The sequence below is a fragment of the Crassostrea angulata genome, chromosome 10 (assembly GCF_025612915.1).
Source record: "Crassostrea angulata isolate pt1a10 chromosome 10, ASM2561291v2, whole genome shotgun sequence".
Taxonomy (NCBI): Eukaryota; Metazoa; Mollusca; class Bivalvia; order Ostreida; family Ostreidae; genus Magallana; species Magallana angulata.
In genome coordinates, this window is record NC_069120.1 from 41852805 (window position 1) to 41865483 (window position 12679).

Sequence of the window (12679 nt, forward strand, 5' to 3'; positions counted from 1 at the left end):
ATAATTTTAAAAGAGATAGATGGCTGTGGCCATTTTTAGACTGTATTAATCTCCTTGCAACAAAGAGTTCTGTATATAAAAATAAGGAAAATACTCAAATTTTAAGATAAAAATATTTGGATATTTTTCTTTACTGTATGATTTAGTTAATGGCTAAAAATCATATCTAAAATTTGAAGGTAGATCAGTGTTTGTTAAGAACAAGGGACGTTATTAGCCGTATTTGGCCGCAAAATTTATCATATTTTTTACGTCTTAGTTTTGTTTTTTGATGTGGTGCATTGTACTAAGTTCGATGCTGGCTAAATTCTACAGGCACCAAAATGACGTCATTTTTCACTATGACGTCACTAGTGTACGCTAAACATGGAATGATCTCCAAAAATCGTTCTAATATATAGAAATATGAATAGTCTTTGCTGAAATTAAAACCTTTCACATGCATTAACCACTTTTATATTCAACATACTTATTTTCTGTATCATTATCAATTCATATACTGAAAATGGTGACGGTTAATAACTGTGAACAATGTGAATTTTAGCAAAAAGGATTAGAAAATTGCACATTTTAACAACGTAATTCAAACAACGCGATCCGACACGGACAGTTACTCGGCGTAACACGCGGTTTTTACCGGCGAAAGAGGTTTATCTTGTAAAAATCTAAAATAATTTTTTGTATACGTAAGAGAAGCCAAAAGGCAAAAAGAAATAGAAATTGCAACCGAAATAAATTGATAAATAAATAAATAGAAAATTACAACACACACACTATTTAGATGTAAACGATTATATAAAATTTTTACAGTGGATTTTTGTTGAGATCATAACATAAAATAATCGCCGACATATTGAAAGGATTGATCAAAGCACTAATAATTTCCTCTTTAATAAACAGTTTATGTTTAAGTCCATGTGTATGCGTTATATGTGATTGAAGTGGTTTAATCAATCGTAAATCCAGAACAGACGTTAGACATATTGTCGTATTGTCTTCGTCTTCCGTGATCTTTTCTTACTTTCGACCAGTACCGATGGTCGGCCGATTAGATAGACAAGTTCGCAATTGCTGAATATTCACCTGTAACTTCGTGGGCATTGCTTCAATTTATCGAGGAAATTGGTTCCGCGCCTGACCACCGCTTATATATTAACCGATAGCCGGTAAATGTTAAATCTAATCCGTATACGGTTGATAGTCAATGCATCAGCCGATTTGTCAAAATCGCCCCAAAGACCAGTTGACCCTCGATCGTCAGTCGGCCGACATTTAAGAAAATCCAAATGCCGGAATGTCGATCGACCGAGCGACGACAGACATAAGAACTGTCTTCCGAAGGTCGGAAGATGGTCGAGAATTGTTCGATGGACTACTTGTATTAAACGACTGGTTTAACTGAAGAAATCGGCCACCGACGCAGAAAAAAATGTAACTTGGCCCGATGGACACAAAATTGGTCGGCCGACGAAAAATGAATACGACATCGTCCAAGACAACGGCTGATGAACTGCCGACTGTCACCCGATTAATCCCATTTTTACCCCCACCCCCCCCAAAAAAAAGTCCGCCGTTGCTCGTTTTTGGGAATGTGTCTCGGGTTTTACTCTATTCAGCGATAACAAATCTAAAATATTAATGAAAACAATTATACCTTTTCGATAAGAACAATATATGCAGTTAAATTTAACTTATATTTTCTTTCGATAAAACATTTTTATATTTACAAGTATCTATTTTTTTCTCCTATAAAACATGCACATGTCTCATACACTGATATATTTAATTAAAGGAATAAGGAATCATTCTTTGAGTATTATGAGGTGATAATTTAGGTCGGGGCGTGATCAAATCCAATAAAGCCCGACGGGCTTTATAATAGATTTGATCACGCCCTGACCGAAATTGTCATCTCATAATATTCAAAGAATGATATCTTATTACTTATATTCATATAATTTTCAGCAATTGTACGATTAATTATTTGAATATACCCCACTTGCGCCCCAATTATACGTCATTTGAATTTATTGGACTGTACAGTACAAAATCGATACGTAGTGTTATCACAGGCAAAGACACTGAAAAATGTAAATATTCATTTCTTTTTGCGCGCAGAATTAGTGAATCAGTAGATAAATGGTCTTTCGTGATCTTGTCTAAAATTTTAGACTTCATCTTTATTAAACCACTTAGAAACCTTTTGTTTATAGACTACATCACTTGTTCCAAGAAACGATAAAATAATGCACAATAGCATACTACATGTAGTATTATGATGAAATTCAACCAAGCAGTTTCAGAGTGCACGTGCTATATATATACTCAGCCCGTTAGCTGCATCACATGCTCCTTCCGCGAGTCGACAACAAAAACGTATCGTTCCTTTGCTTTTCAAGTCCGAAGATAATAGAAGTATGATCAGCAATAACTTAGTCTTACATTGTTTGTTATGTTTGATATGATTCTTACACTGCGAGTGTGAAGTTTAATTTGTATATATTCTATACGTTGAACAGAAATAAACACTCTCTCTCTCTCTCTCTCTCTCTCTCTCTCTCTCTCTCTCTCTCTCTCTCTCTGAATATATGTTTGTGCATACTAACAGTGACTGAACTACTAAAGTCTTATTTGAATAAATTTTATTTATTCTAGACTCACGGTTTAAACAACGATCTCCACACAATGACTAAAAGTGTGTAGACGATCTATGACCAGGTTTATAGGTTTTATCTATACAAAGCACACGTAATTAGATTGAAAAGAAAGTGCATTGACCTGTGCTCGTTCTTAATACTCGCTAGAAGTTAATTTATATTATTCATCTCTTTAATTAATCAGTTTTCTTGTATATTATTGTACCGGTTGGTAAATGATTTTCTTTGTGAAATTCCTGCATTTATAAAGTTGCTAAATTGTTCTATCCACGCGCGTCGATTGTCTTAAATTACATAGAGTTGTTTGTGTATTAGAAAAAATCAAGAAAATAGCAAAGTATAAGTAAGATATTAAACAATGAAATGCTTTCTATGGTGATTCATGCGGTAAATGAAGGTGGCGAGATTGCAGAAAAAATTACATTACCCTTCTTTTTCTCTGCATTGATCGCTAATTTATTGTTTATGTCCTTTCCGATATATTTTATTTTATCAAATAAAACATACAACATGAAAGTAGTAATGTTGTATGTTTTATTTGATAAAATAAAATATATCGGAAAGGACATTTATATTTACATCTTCTTATCAACAAATTAATAAATTGGTTGAAAAAAGTCAGAAAAATTAACAAAATTATTGTTACGTACATCAGTACGTTAGGTATAAGAAACAGCCAAATCGTCTCCTATTGGAATTTGATTCTGACATCACCATGATTATTTCGTGTAGTCCGGGATTTTCTTAGGTTTGCTGAAGGTTTCGACCGATCAATAAACTAGTAAGAACTGGATCGTTTATATTTTTGTTCTGTCAATTTCAACAGAGCTATGAATGTGCAATCCATTTTCCTAATAAAATAGAGGGAATCATACTTGGTGGATGTGAATAATATATTCATTTACCTCTACTGGCTTTCGAGTATTTCTCTGCAGTACGGATTCCCTAACTATGTCGGGTTAGTTAATACGAAATTCTTATTCTAAACAAAGGGAATGGAAAGTTTGGAAATAAATACTAACACCCCAAAAAAATTTAGGAAAAATAAGAGAAATATTTGGTTGTGTTAAAATCCAGTTAAGCCTGTCCGTCATGTTTATGACGCCGCGTTAAAGGCTTCGTAAAATGTCGACGTTTCGTTTTAAAAAGGCGCCGTGTTTAACGTAAAATGTATCATACTTACACTAAAGTTATATGAATAAATCATATACCGTTGAGTTTTGTTTATTCTTGGCTTTTTAAAATGGTAGGTATCATTAGATTTTAAAACACGGCAATTTTTGGCCAATAACGTCCCTTGTTCTTTGTCAAGCTTTCAGCCTCCTGAAGTACACTTTAGAAGGCTCTCTGCTTCAGCATCATACTTTCTCGTGATTGTGATCCACAAGGAGAAATCCAACTTCCCCTGTATATGGAACAATTCAACAAACAAACTATAGTATTCCCTGATCCTCATAATTACCGGCAGAACAAACCATGCATCAAATCTCTATACCCTCTCTAAGAGAATTTATGGACTGTAACACTCAGTAATATACCAGAATTCATAATGATGTAGAACTTGATTGTTTCGAACAAATAAATCAATTCCGATTTCTCTCTGATTCCTGATATGATTCCATAGATTACATGATCTAAGTTATTAAGGATAAACACTTTTTCTTCCTGGGGAAAAGTCTAGAAAAAAATCAAGCTGTATGAATTATCCTTTTATAAAGGTCAATGACCAAGTACCTGAATTCTTTCACTCATCACCTTAATTTGTAGTTTAATCACTACTGCATTATTCGAAAACTGAATCAACATTATTTCAAGTTTTCAACTGTTTCCAATTTTTTTCTCATTCAAATGCAAATATGCAAGTTTGTACTGATGATATATTCATAAATGCAAGGTTTATGGATGACAACATGGAATTTTACTACATGACAAATTCTTCAACATTGCTGAAGAGAGAAATCAATGTTTACAAGTCTAGGACCTCTGATTTATGACACATTACATGCACAAATCTTGATTTGCATTTTCTTAAGAACCTATTTTATTACTCACTTTTCAAATCAAAAAAATATTCCCAGTTGATGTGACCAATAATCCTTTCCAATTTTTTTTAGATGCAGGCTTAATTAAATTGATGGCCCTTTTGGAGTGAAAAAATATTTAACAACTGCTTTGATAATTTAACACACATGCACCAGAATAATTCAACATATTATGATTCCCTCAATGCACTCATACGACTTCAGTCCTCTGAAATATACATGTATTATGCTGTACGTGTTCTAATTCTGGTCCTAGAACAATTGACATGATTAGCATGCATGACCGATAAATGCCTGGCTGTTATATTAATCCATCAGTAAATGATTTTAATGAGGAATTGTAACAATTTAGTCAATAGAACTATCGCATTAGTGCAGACAGATAGCTCCTCTTAGCTCTGTACCAATCCTCTTATCTTGAATATGATAGTCACACAAACAGAGCTATTAAATATTTCTCCGAAGGAATCACCACAAGGCCAGCAGAAGAACAAAACAGTTTACTCGTGTTTACAATAATTATAAGTGCCCTCCAAGAAAATGTAAGCTTATTTGCATACAAGCAAGAAAACAAAATTTATGTGTATGGCTGCAAAATTCTAAAAAGCAAAAAATACACTTGCATACATTGAGAAAAATAAATGTTTACAAGAATACTCTTGACTTACCTTAGGTTTTCGTGAATTCAATGATATGCATAAATCTTCTGCCCACAGTTTCTGTAAAATGCAAGAAAAATCCCTGTTAAAAGTTAATGCGTTAAGTGACAAGACGGTCTGACGGTCTGTGTTCAACGGACACTGTGTACATCTATACCCTACAGTCAACCTCTGAGTGACTCTGAATCAAAAGGCATTCCACTAATAAAAAATTCACATGAAACTTATCAAATCTACCAGAACTGTGAAACTGCCCTCCAGTCATATGACACTTGTGCTCTGATTTAATCAGACATAATTACAATGTCATAACAATTTTTTTTTCCTCTGAATGAATCTACGTGATGGTGAAGACACTTCATAAATATAAGGAAAGGTGGCCCAACTACCGATAAATTACATCTCCTCTTAGGATCTCTGAAAAAGTCAATTAGCTCTAATTCTTCATCAGTAAGTTCAGCCCTCCCAAAAAAGAATTTGCACAATCAATGGAAAGACATCTAGAATTTTATTGGTGTTAAACAACCCAATAATGAGGGTTATCTCCCCTTAAAAGCAATATCTTTCCATCACAAGGGCAAAAGTAACCTTTTGTAACAATTATGTCTGATCAGTTGATAACCACACTACCATATTTAGATTCTAATTGGTTTTGCTGACTGAGAGATACTTCGCAATATGTTAACCCCCCCCCCCCCCAACCACTCATTTAAAAAAAAAAAGAAACTTTAGATGGAAGATCTAATCAAGTAAAACTGTTTTTGGCATCAAATAATATAATGCTATATACAGATTTAAATATGTCTCATGCTATCCTCATGCAATAATTGCACATTCAGCTTCTGAATCACCTGATTCTCTGATTTCGTGCCAATAATTGAACTGTTAACCCCCCTACCCCCCCCCCCCCCTCCCTCTTCCAATTTCTCTTGAAATTGTTTTATCAAATTGATACTTAATTAATTAAGCGTATTAAATAAGACCATTGACTCGGAGAAATAAACTCTCATTTTTTCCCTTGCTCAATGCCCGCTGCAGGGAGGAGTATTTAGCTAAATCAATTTTTGTGCCTTAATCAAGATTAATGGGTGACAATTTTTTTCCTTTACTCATTTGCCTTCTGTGTTAATGAAATAATTTAATTTGATGCTGTCGCAATTGGCCACATGTTAACAATTAATCCAATAAGAAAATTCAAAGCTTAGGGTACCCGTAGGTATTCTTTTACTTTAACCTTTTATTGGGTTATTAGAATCAATCCATCTTTTATTCAAAAACTGTTTACTGCATCTATTGCTTATCTGGTATGTATACAGTGTGCATCATTTTTTCAGATAAGACAAGATTCAATCTTTTCCAAGATGTAGGGTAGAAATTTCTCCACAGTTTACAATAAAGTTTAAAATACCATTACAATCCTTCAAGTAACGATTTGCACCCCCTCCCTCCATATTTGTCCAATAACAAAAGCAATTAAGCTACAACAAAATATAGATCTCAAAGTTAAATAAAAATTTTCTGAGTGATAGGAAATGTGACCTCTTATAACTTCAAGAAAAAAATGTCTGATAAAACATTTCAACATATAAGTCTGAATTTCTTTTAATTTGAATGTCAATACATGAAAATAACCCATCCTGTAGCCCTTCCCCCCCCCCCCTTCAACAGATCCATACAAAACAAGATGGATTAAATGTGAATACCATCACCTTACCAACTCCATTTAATCATCTAAATTCATTTGTCACATATGTAGAGGAAAAAGTTTATTGGCAAAGTCTGAAAATGGGTAGATGGATCTCCTTACTGAATTAGGGACGGTAGAGATCAATACCAGCGGCAGTCTATAACAGATGTTCCCACAAGTCAATTATTTCCGGAGTCCAACTGATGGAACGTTCTCTTCTTGGACGTGTTTATAAGATCTCTTAGGTCACCTTGGTCCGAATTAAGCATCTACTTCAGGAGCTAGTATTGAATGGGGGTGTTTCAGAATTCAAGTCATAAAACTCGCCTCATTTATTCTTATTGAGTCCAGTTTCTAAGAAAATGGCCAGCATCTCACTCTTTATCTGGATATTGTTTTGTTTGACAGAAATCTGGCTTTTGTTTGCCTCATAAATTTTCACTTGAAATTTGCCATTCAAAATAGTACATGCAAAACTAAACCAACCTAGCCCTGCATACAGAAAAGCAACTTACATGTATTAGAATCAGGCAAATATTGTTAATTTCTATGATCCAATGACTAAATGGCCAACAATGAAATAGACAGGCCTATGTCAATTTGCTGTTTGACAAACTATCCAAAGGCCCATGCCATAACCATAGGCTGTGCCTTGGTGAAATGCTTCAATATTTTTTTTTTTTTTTTTTACATCTCCTTGATTTGGGGATCCAATTTTCTCAATTAACCCTCTAATACCTTAATGTAATTAAATCATTTGATCAACATCTGCTATTGATTAAAAAAATTATAAGATTTGATTCATACACCAACAAAATTGTATTTCAAACAACAAGAATTGTCCTGTGATTTTAATTTCCAAAAGAGAACTATGATTCACATTCATGCTAATTGCTGTAGTTGTTTGGGTTCAAATGAGAATCACAAGAAAGTAATCAAAGGAGAGAGAGAGAGAGAGAGAGAGAGAGAGAGAGAGAGAGAGAGAGAGAGAGAGAGAGAGAATGAGAGAGAGAGAGAGAACCATAATGAAATATCAATTTAGTGTGTTACCTACTGATATTTTACTTATTGGTAACAAAAAGCTAAACTGTATTTAAACAGTAATATTTTATCCTTTTCAATCTAGTTTACTGCAATTAATTACAAGTACCCTGTACAAGGTTCTCTCCTTTCCTCAGGATATCTACTAATGGAATGTGGAAAAACAATTGTACTGAAAAATACACAAGGGGAAAAAAGGCAAATCTGTCAAATTCAGATGGGTCTTGTGCATATGCTTCCAGCATAAATCACAACAGTTACAAAAATCAATCTGCAGATTTGTCATTGTGAAAATTCCTAGGCACCTCAGCCTCTGAGGCAAATCTCTCAGAAAGATTACAACTGGGGAATCTTTATCAAAGACTAAATGATCATGACACCTACTCAAGACATTTGTTTAATTAGAAAAAGGACACAATTTTAGTTTTCGAACATGCAAGTTTTGTAATAAATATGTCCAAATTAAAGAACATTCACAGACATGGTCATGTTTTTATTCTTTTATTTGGAACCAAAACAATTTGGGTGTAACCTATGGCATTAAATCAATTGGTGAAGCAATTGGCCAAAGCAGTTGTCACTGGATGCAACCAGGGCCGCCAATATTCAAGCATGCAGAATGAAGATACTGGTAGCATGCAGTCTCCATCAGGAAGTAGAAAACCATCCCTGAAGAAACATCTTACCTTCACCAAATAATCCACTGTCAACTCATACATACAGGAGATAAATCTTAAGTTTAACAGTAAGACCTGACAATGCCTGCAAGATAGAAAGAACTTCTGTATTTAGTTTCCATAATAAGGATTCTGGTAGAGTTTAATACACGATATATTCTTATGGTAATGTAAGCCTTAGAGGAAAGCATACATGCAAAATGACCAATTTCAACTTCATCAATTTGCAAGTCGCTCTTGCACCCTGATAGATAGCTAATGTATTTTGTTTTGTGTTTAACAAAGCTTTAGGTTGCTCTTTGTACTCAAAAGACTGTTACTAATCTTTTAATATAAATACTTGTATTTGAAATAGCCAGCCTTTGAAATCCATCCAATGTTAAACTGATAGTGTTCTAGAAAACTGTTTCAACTGTAGATGAAATGGAGTTTATCTACATTTGAAGTTGGATATTCACCTATTCTGAAAAATGAAAGCTTAGGAAAAAGCAAATACACGTATAACTTTGTATAACTATTAAGGGAAAGAGTTGGTATAAATACAGGGTGAATGAATCCACCTGCAAGTTATGTAAATCCAAAGACAATCCATGCATAACTACAACTCAGCTATGTTACAGTGAGTTACTCATAGCTATGTGTTGGAGATTTATCATAATACATATCACATAAACATGACCCGTCAGAATGAGTTCAACAAAAGTATGTATCTGACTCTGGATGAAGCCAATGATAACGGTACTTGCAGACAGAAATAAACCTTGTCTTGCACACTGCTAATACTATTAATGCAAATTTTGCTACCCTTAACAAGTGACGTAGATTAGTAATAAAGGACACTGGCAGTACACTTAATCGGAATAAATTCTGTATAGCTAAAGTCAATAACATTAAATAATTCATCAGACGCAGACCATCCACAAGTTCAAGAGCCAGTTACCTGTAACCAAGTTATAATGGCTCTGTAATGTTGCATATTCATAATTACTGATACTATCAATACTGATTTGTCTCCCTTGCTTACTCTTTTTTTAGCAAGAAAATATATCAGTCATTTGTATATCATCTTATTAAGGCATCAAAGTATACTTTAGATTATTCAACCACTGTCAGTAATATTGGAAAGAAAGACCAAATATACACAGCAGCAGAGCTAGTAAAATTTGTCCAAATTGCCTTTACACCAGGAGGAAGCCAAGATATAAGTAACATATCGATGGAAATAAACCTGCATATGGTGTCTGCTTTATAATTACTATTCCATAAAACTTATATAAAACATTGCATAAAAAACAGCAACTTCTTGGAGGCCATGCAGCTTTGACATCAATATATTTTCTTTTTTGTTCTTCTTCCTCTCTTGCATAACATACAAAAACGTCCTTCATTTCCTTGTTAATGATGCAAAGAGATGCCCTGATCTTGGCATCTATAGAAAATGGATTGTTAGAAGAAATTTGGTTTAAGGAGCTTCACCTGGTAGATCATCAAAGGATATATAATGTCCTTACAATATAAAAAATCTCGTATACATTTTGTTTAAAAAAAATATCTAGACAATAAAAAAATTAACACATGACCTACAGCAAAGCGGTTTTTCTACGTCGTATATATGGCATTTGACACCAAATAATCAGACTCAGAAGCAGCGAGTGTCCTACATCTCAACTCGAGCAAACAGGCCACCGACTCTATAGTAACCAAATGATCCAGACCTTAATTTGCAGAGACTTTATCTTGGACCACTGATCTGGAATGTCAGTAGATCAGGGAGCATTTAGCCATTTCAACTGAGTGCAAGCGAACTGATACAGCCATATACTGTATCAAGCCAGAAATAAATAAAATCTTATATAAGCTTCCTTTACCCATCTGAACTATCATACAGTGTGAATATTCTATATTACTGTAGATTCCTAATTAAACACGAGGAATTAACACCCGCGTAAAATCGCGAGAAGCACACCTCGCAAATTTTTAAAATCTCGCTATTATTTTCTGAGAGTTGAGAACTATAAAAATTTAGGATAAATGCTCAATGTTTGCAATTTTATACATTCATTCATTCTTTTTTTCTTTAAGCTTTGCAGCTCATCAGATTATACAAATTAAACATAGTAAAGTACAGAAGTGGGTATTTTACAAAAAGGCAGGATCGCAGAATTAAGTGCTTGTGCAAAATAAGAAATTTACAGTACATACTCACTTACCTCCCAAGTTCTTTACAGAAGATGTACCAAATACATGTTATTGTTTATATCTATTAGAATCAAAAAGTTATTTCAATAACTTCTTAATTTGCATCTCTTAGCTGTTTCTAAACACAGATACTCAATACATATAATGAAGAATTTCTATGAATGAAACACTGCAACAATATTCAATGCAATCATTAAAATTTCATTTACTACTTATAAAAAAGCCATTAAAGCTTCCTTAGAACTTCCCTAAAACTCTCAAATTATATGCCACCGCAACGTTTGAATTAATGGGAAGTCTACATGCAGCACTATCTGAAGCATCAAGGTGAGCCAGAATCTGCTGTCAGAATCCCAGGTAAACTAATGCAATAAGTGTTATCAGAAGACAGATTCATCTTGTTCCCGCAGTAATTCCCAGTTCAGATATCGCCTAAGCTTCCAGAAGGTTGAAACCATCTCTCAACACATTAATTTCTCTGTAGCAGGTATGCATGGAGGTGAGGTTCGTTCATAACAACAAGCCCAAGACCTGGATTCTTATCAATCAAGAATTCTAAAACAAATTCATTTCTTGTGTTTGAGATTCGATAGCTCAGACAGATTCCTTCATTTTTTTTTTTGGCCTTGTGATGTTTTTTCATGACTCACTTAAGTCAGACAGACAGAGCGTAAGGTAAAACTAGTACACAGGATTAACCATTAAACCTGGCCCCTTTCATCATCAGCATTAATTTATTAAGACTGAAATTATGCTTGAGTTTGTGAGTTTAATTACATCAACTTGCTGGAAAAAAAAAAGAAAGAAAGGGCAAAAAGGCCATATGGTTCCATGGAGTGAGTTGCCACTGCAGTGAAATGGGGGGAAAAGAAATTCCATTACCAATGAAAAGTAAACCAGAGACAATCATAAATTACATTTGACATTCATTTCCAGTTAATTATGAAAAAGATTTTCCATTAGATAATCTCTGCTGCATGTGCACCGCATAAAAGTCACAAACATCAAAGAGAGGCAGCCAGTGTTTGTCCAAAAGGACCACCCCAGGTAAACCTGGCACTGAACATTCACACAACCATTAATCAGAAGCCCAAGTCCATCAGCAAGACACCCCCCCCCCCAAAAAAAAGAATATAAAATATATATATATAATTATATAAACAATTATAAAAACATTGCTAATAACCAAACTAATACATGTATAACATTTTACCACTGGTAAAAGTAGATTTAAAATATCCCAGTTCTTGTTAAATTCGTTTTAAAACATCCCAGATGTTATGATCAATTTTCAAATCTTTTTATCTCTTAAATTAGCTTTAAAAAAATCACTGGAATTAAAAAAAAAATAACTAACCTCTTCCCACTTTCTTATCCTTTCTCTCTTCAACAAATTATACAAACACAAGTGCTCCTTCACAATACTAGCATATTTTTATCTTATATATACTCCATCATATACTTGTAATTCCTCCTCTTTAAAAAAATATGGTATTAGCATCCAACATCCTCTCCCATAGTGAAAAAAGCCTAATCAGAGCTCATTTCTTTGAAAAAAATGGCTTTTATCTCTCACAAATGATCGGGCATGCAAGAAAAAGTCATATGGCTGCATCAGTTGATTTGGCAGGTACCGGTAGGTGTTTATATATATCATTAACAAGGATCCTCGGGGAAAGGTAAATGCACTCAACTCCCCTCTCCAACTTGCTCTCTG

The 12679-nt window shown here is 33.9% G+C and overlaps 2 protein-coding genes across 8 annotated transcripts in view; both read right to left on the reverse strand.

The window, feature by feature from the left end:
• The window catches only part of LOC128164854 (CAP-Gly domain-containing linker protein 3-like), a 134987-nt gene that overhangs the window by 67187 nt on the left and 55121 nt on the right, over positions 1-12679 (reverse strand). The gene's annotated exons all lie outside the window — the stretch shown is intronic.
• Positions 1-12679, reverse strand: part of LOC128164858 (neuronal calcium sensor 2-like) — a 39356-nt gene that overhangs the window by 21601 nt on the left and 5076 nt on the right. For 3 of the 7 annotated variants that reach the window (XM_052828903.1, XM_052828896.1, XM_052828898.1), the window contains exon 2: positions 5368-5418. The gene's annotated coding sequence lies outside the window, so the exon portion shown is untranslated. Of the gene's footprint in view, positions 1-4709; positions 4862-5367; positions 5550-8772; positions 8849-12319; positions 12545-12679 lie in introns of those variants that run through there. The other 4 variants (XM_052828899.1, XM_052828897.1, XM_052828902.1 and 1 more) reach the window with 4 other exon arrangements.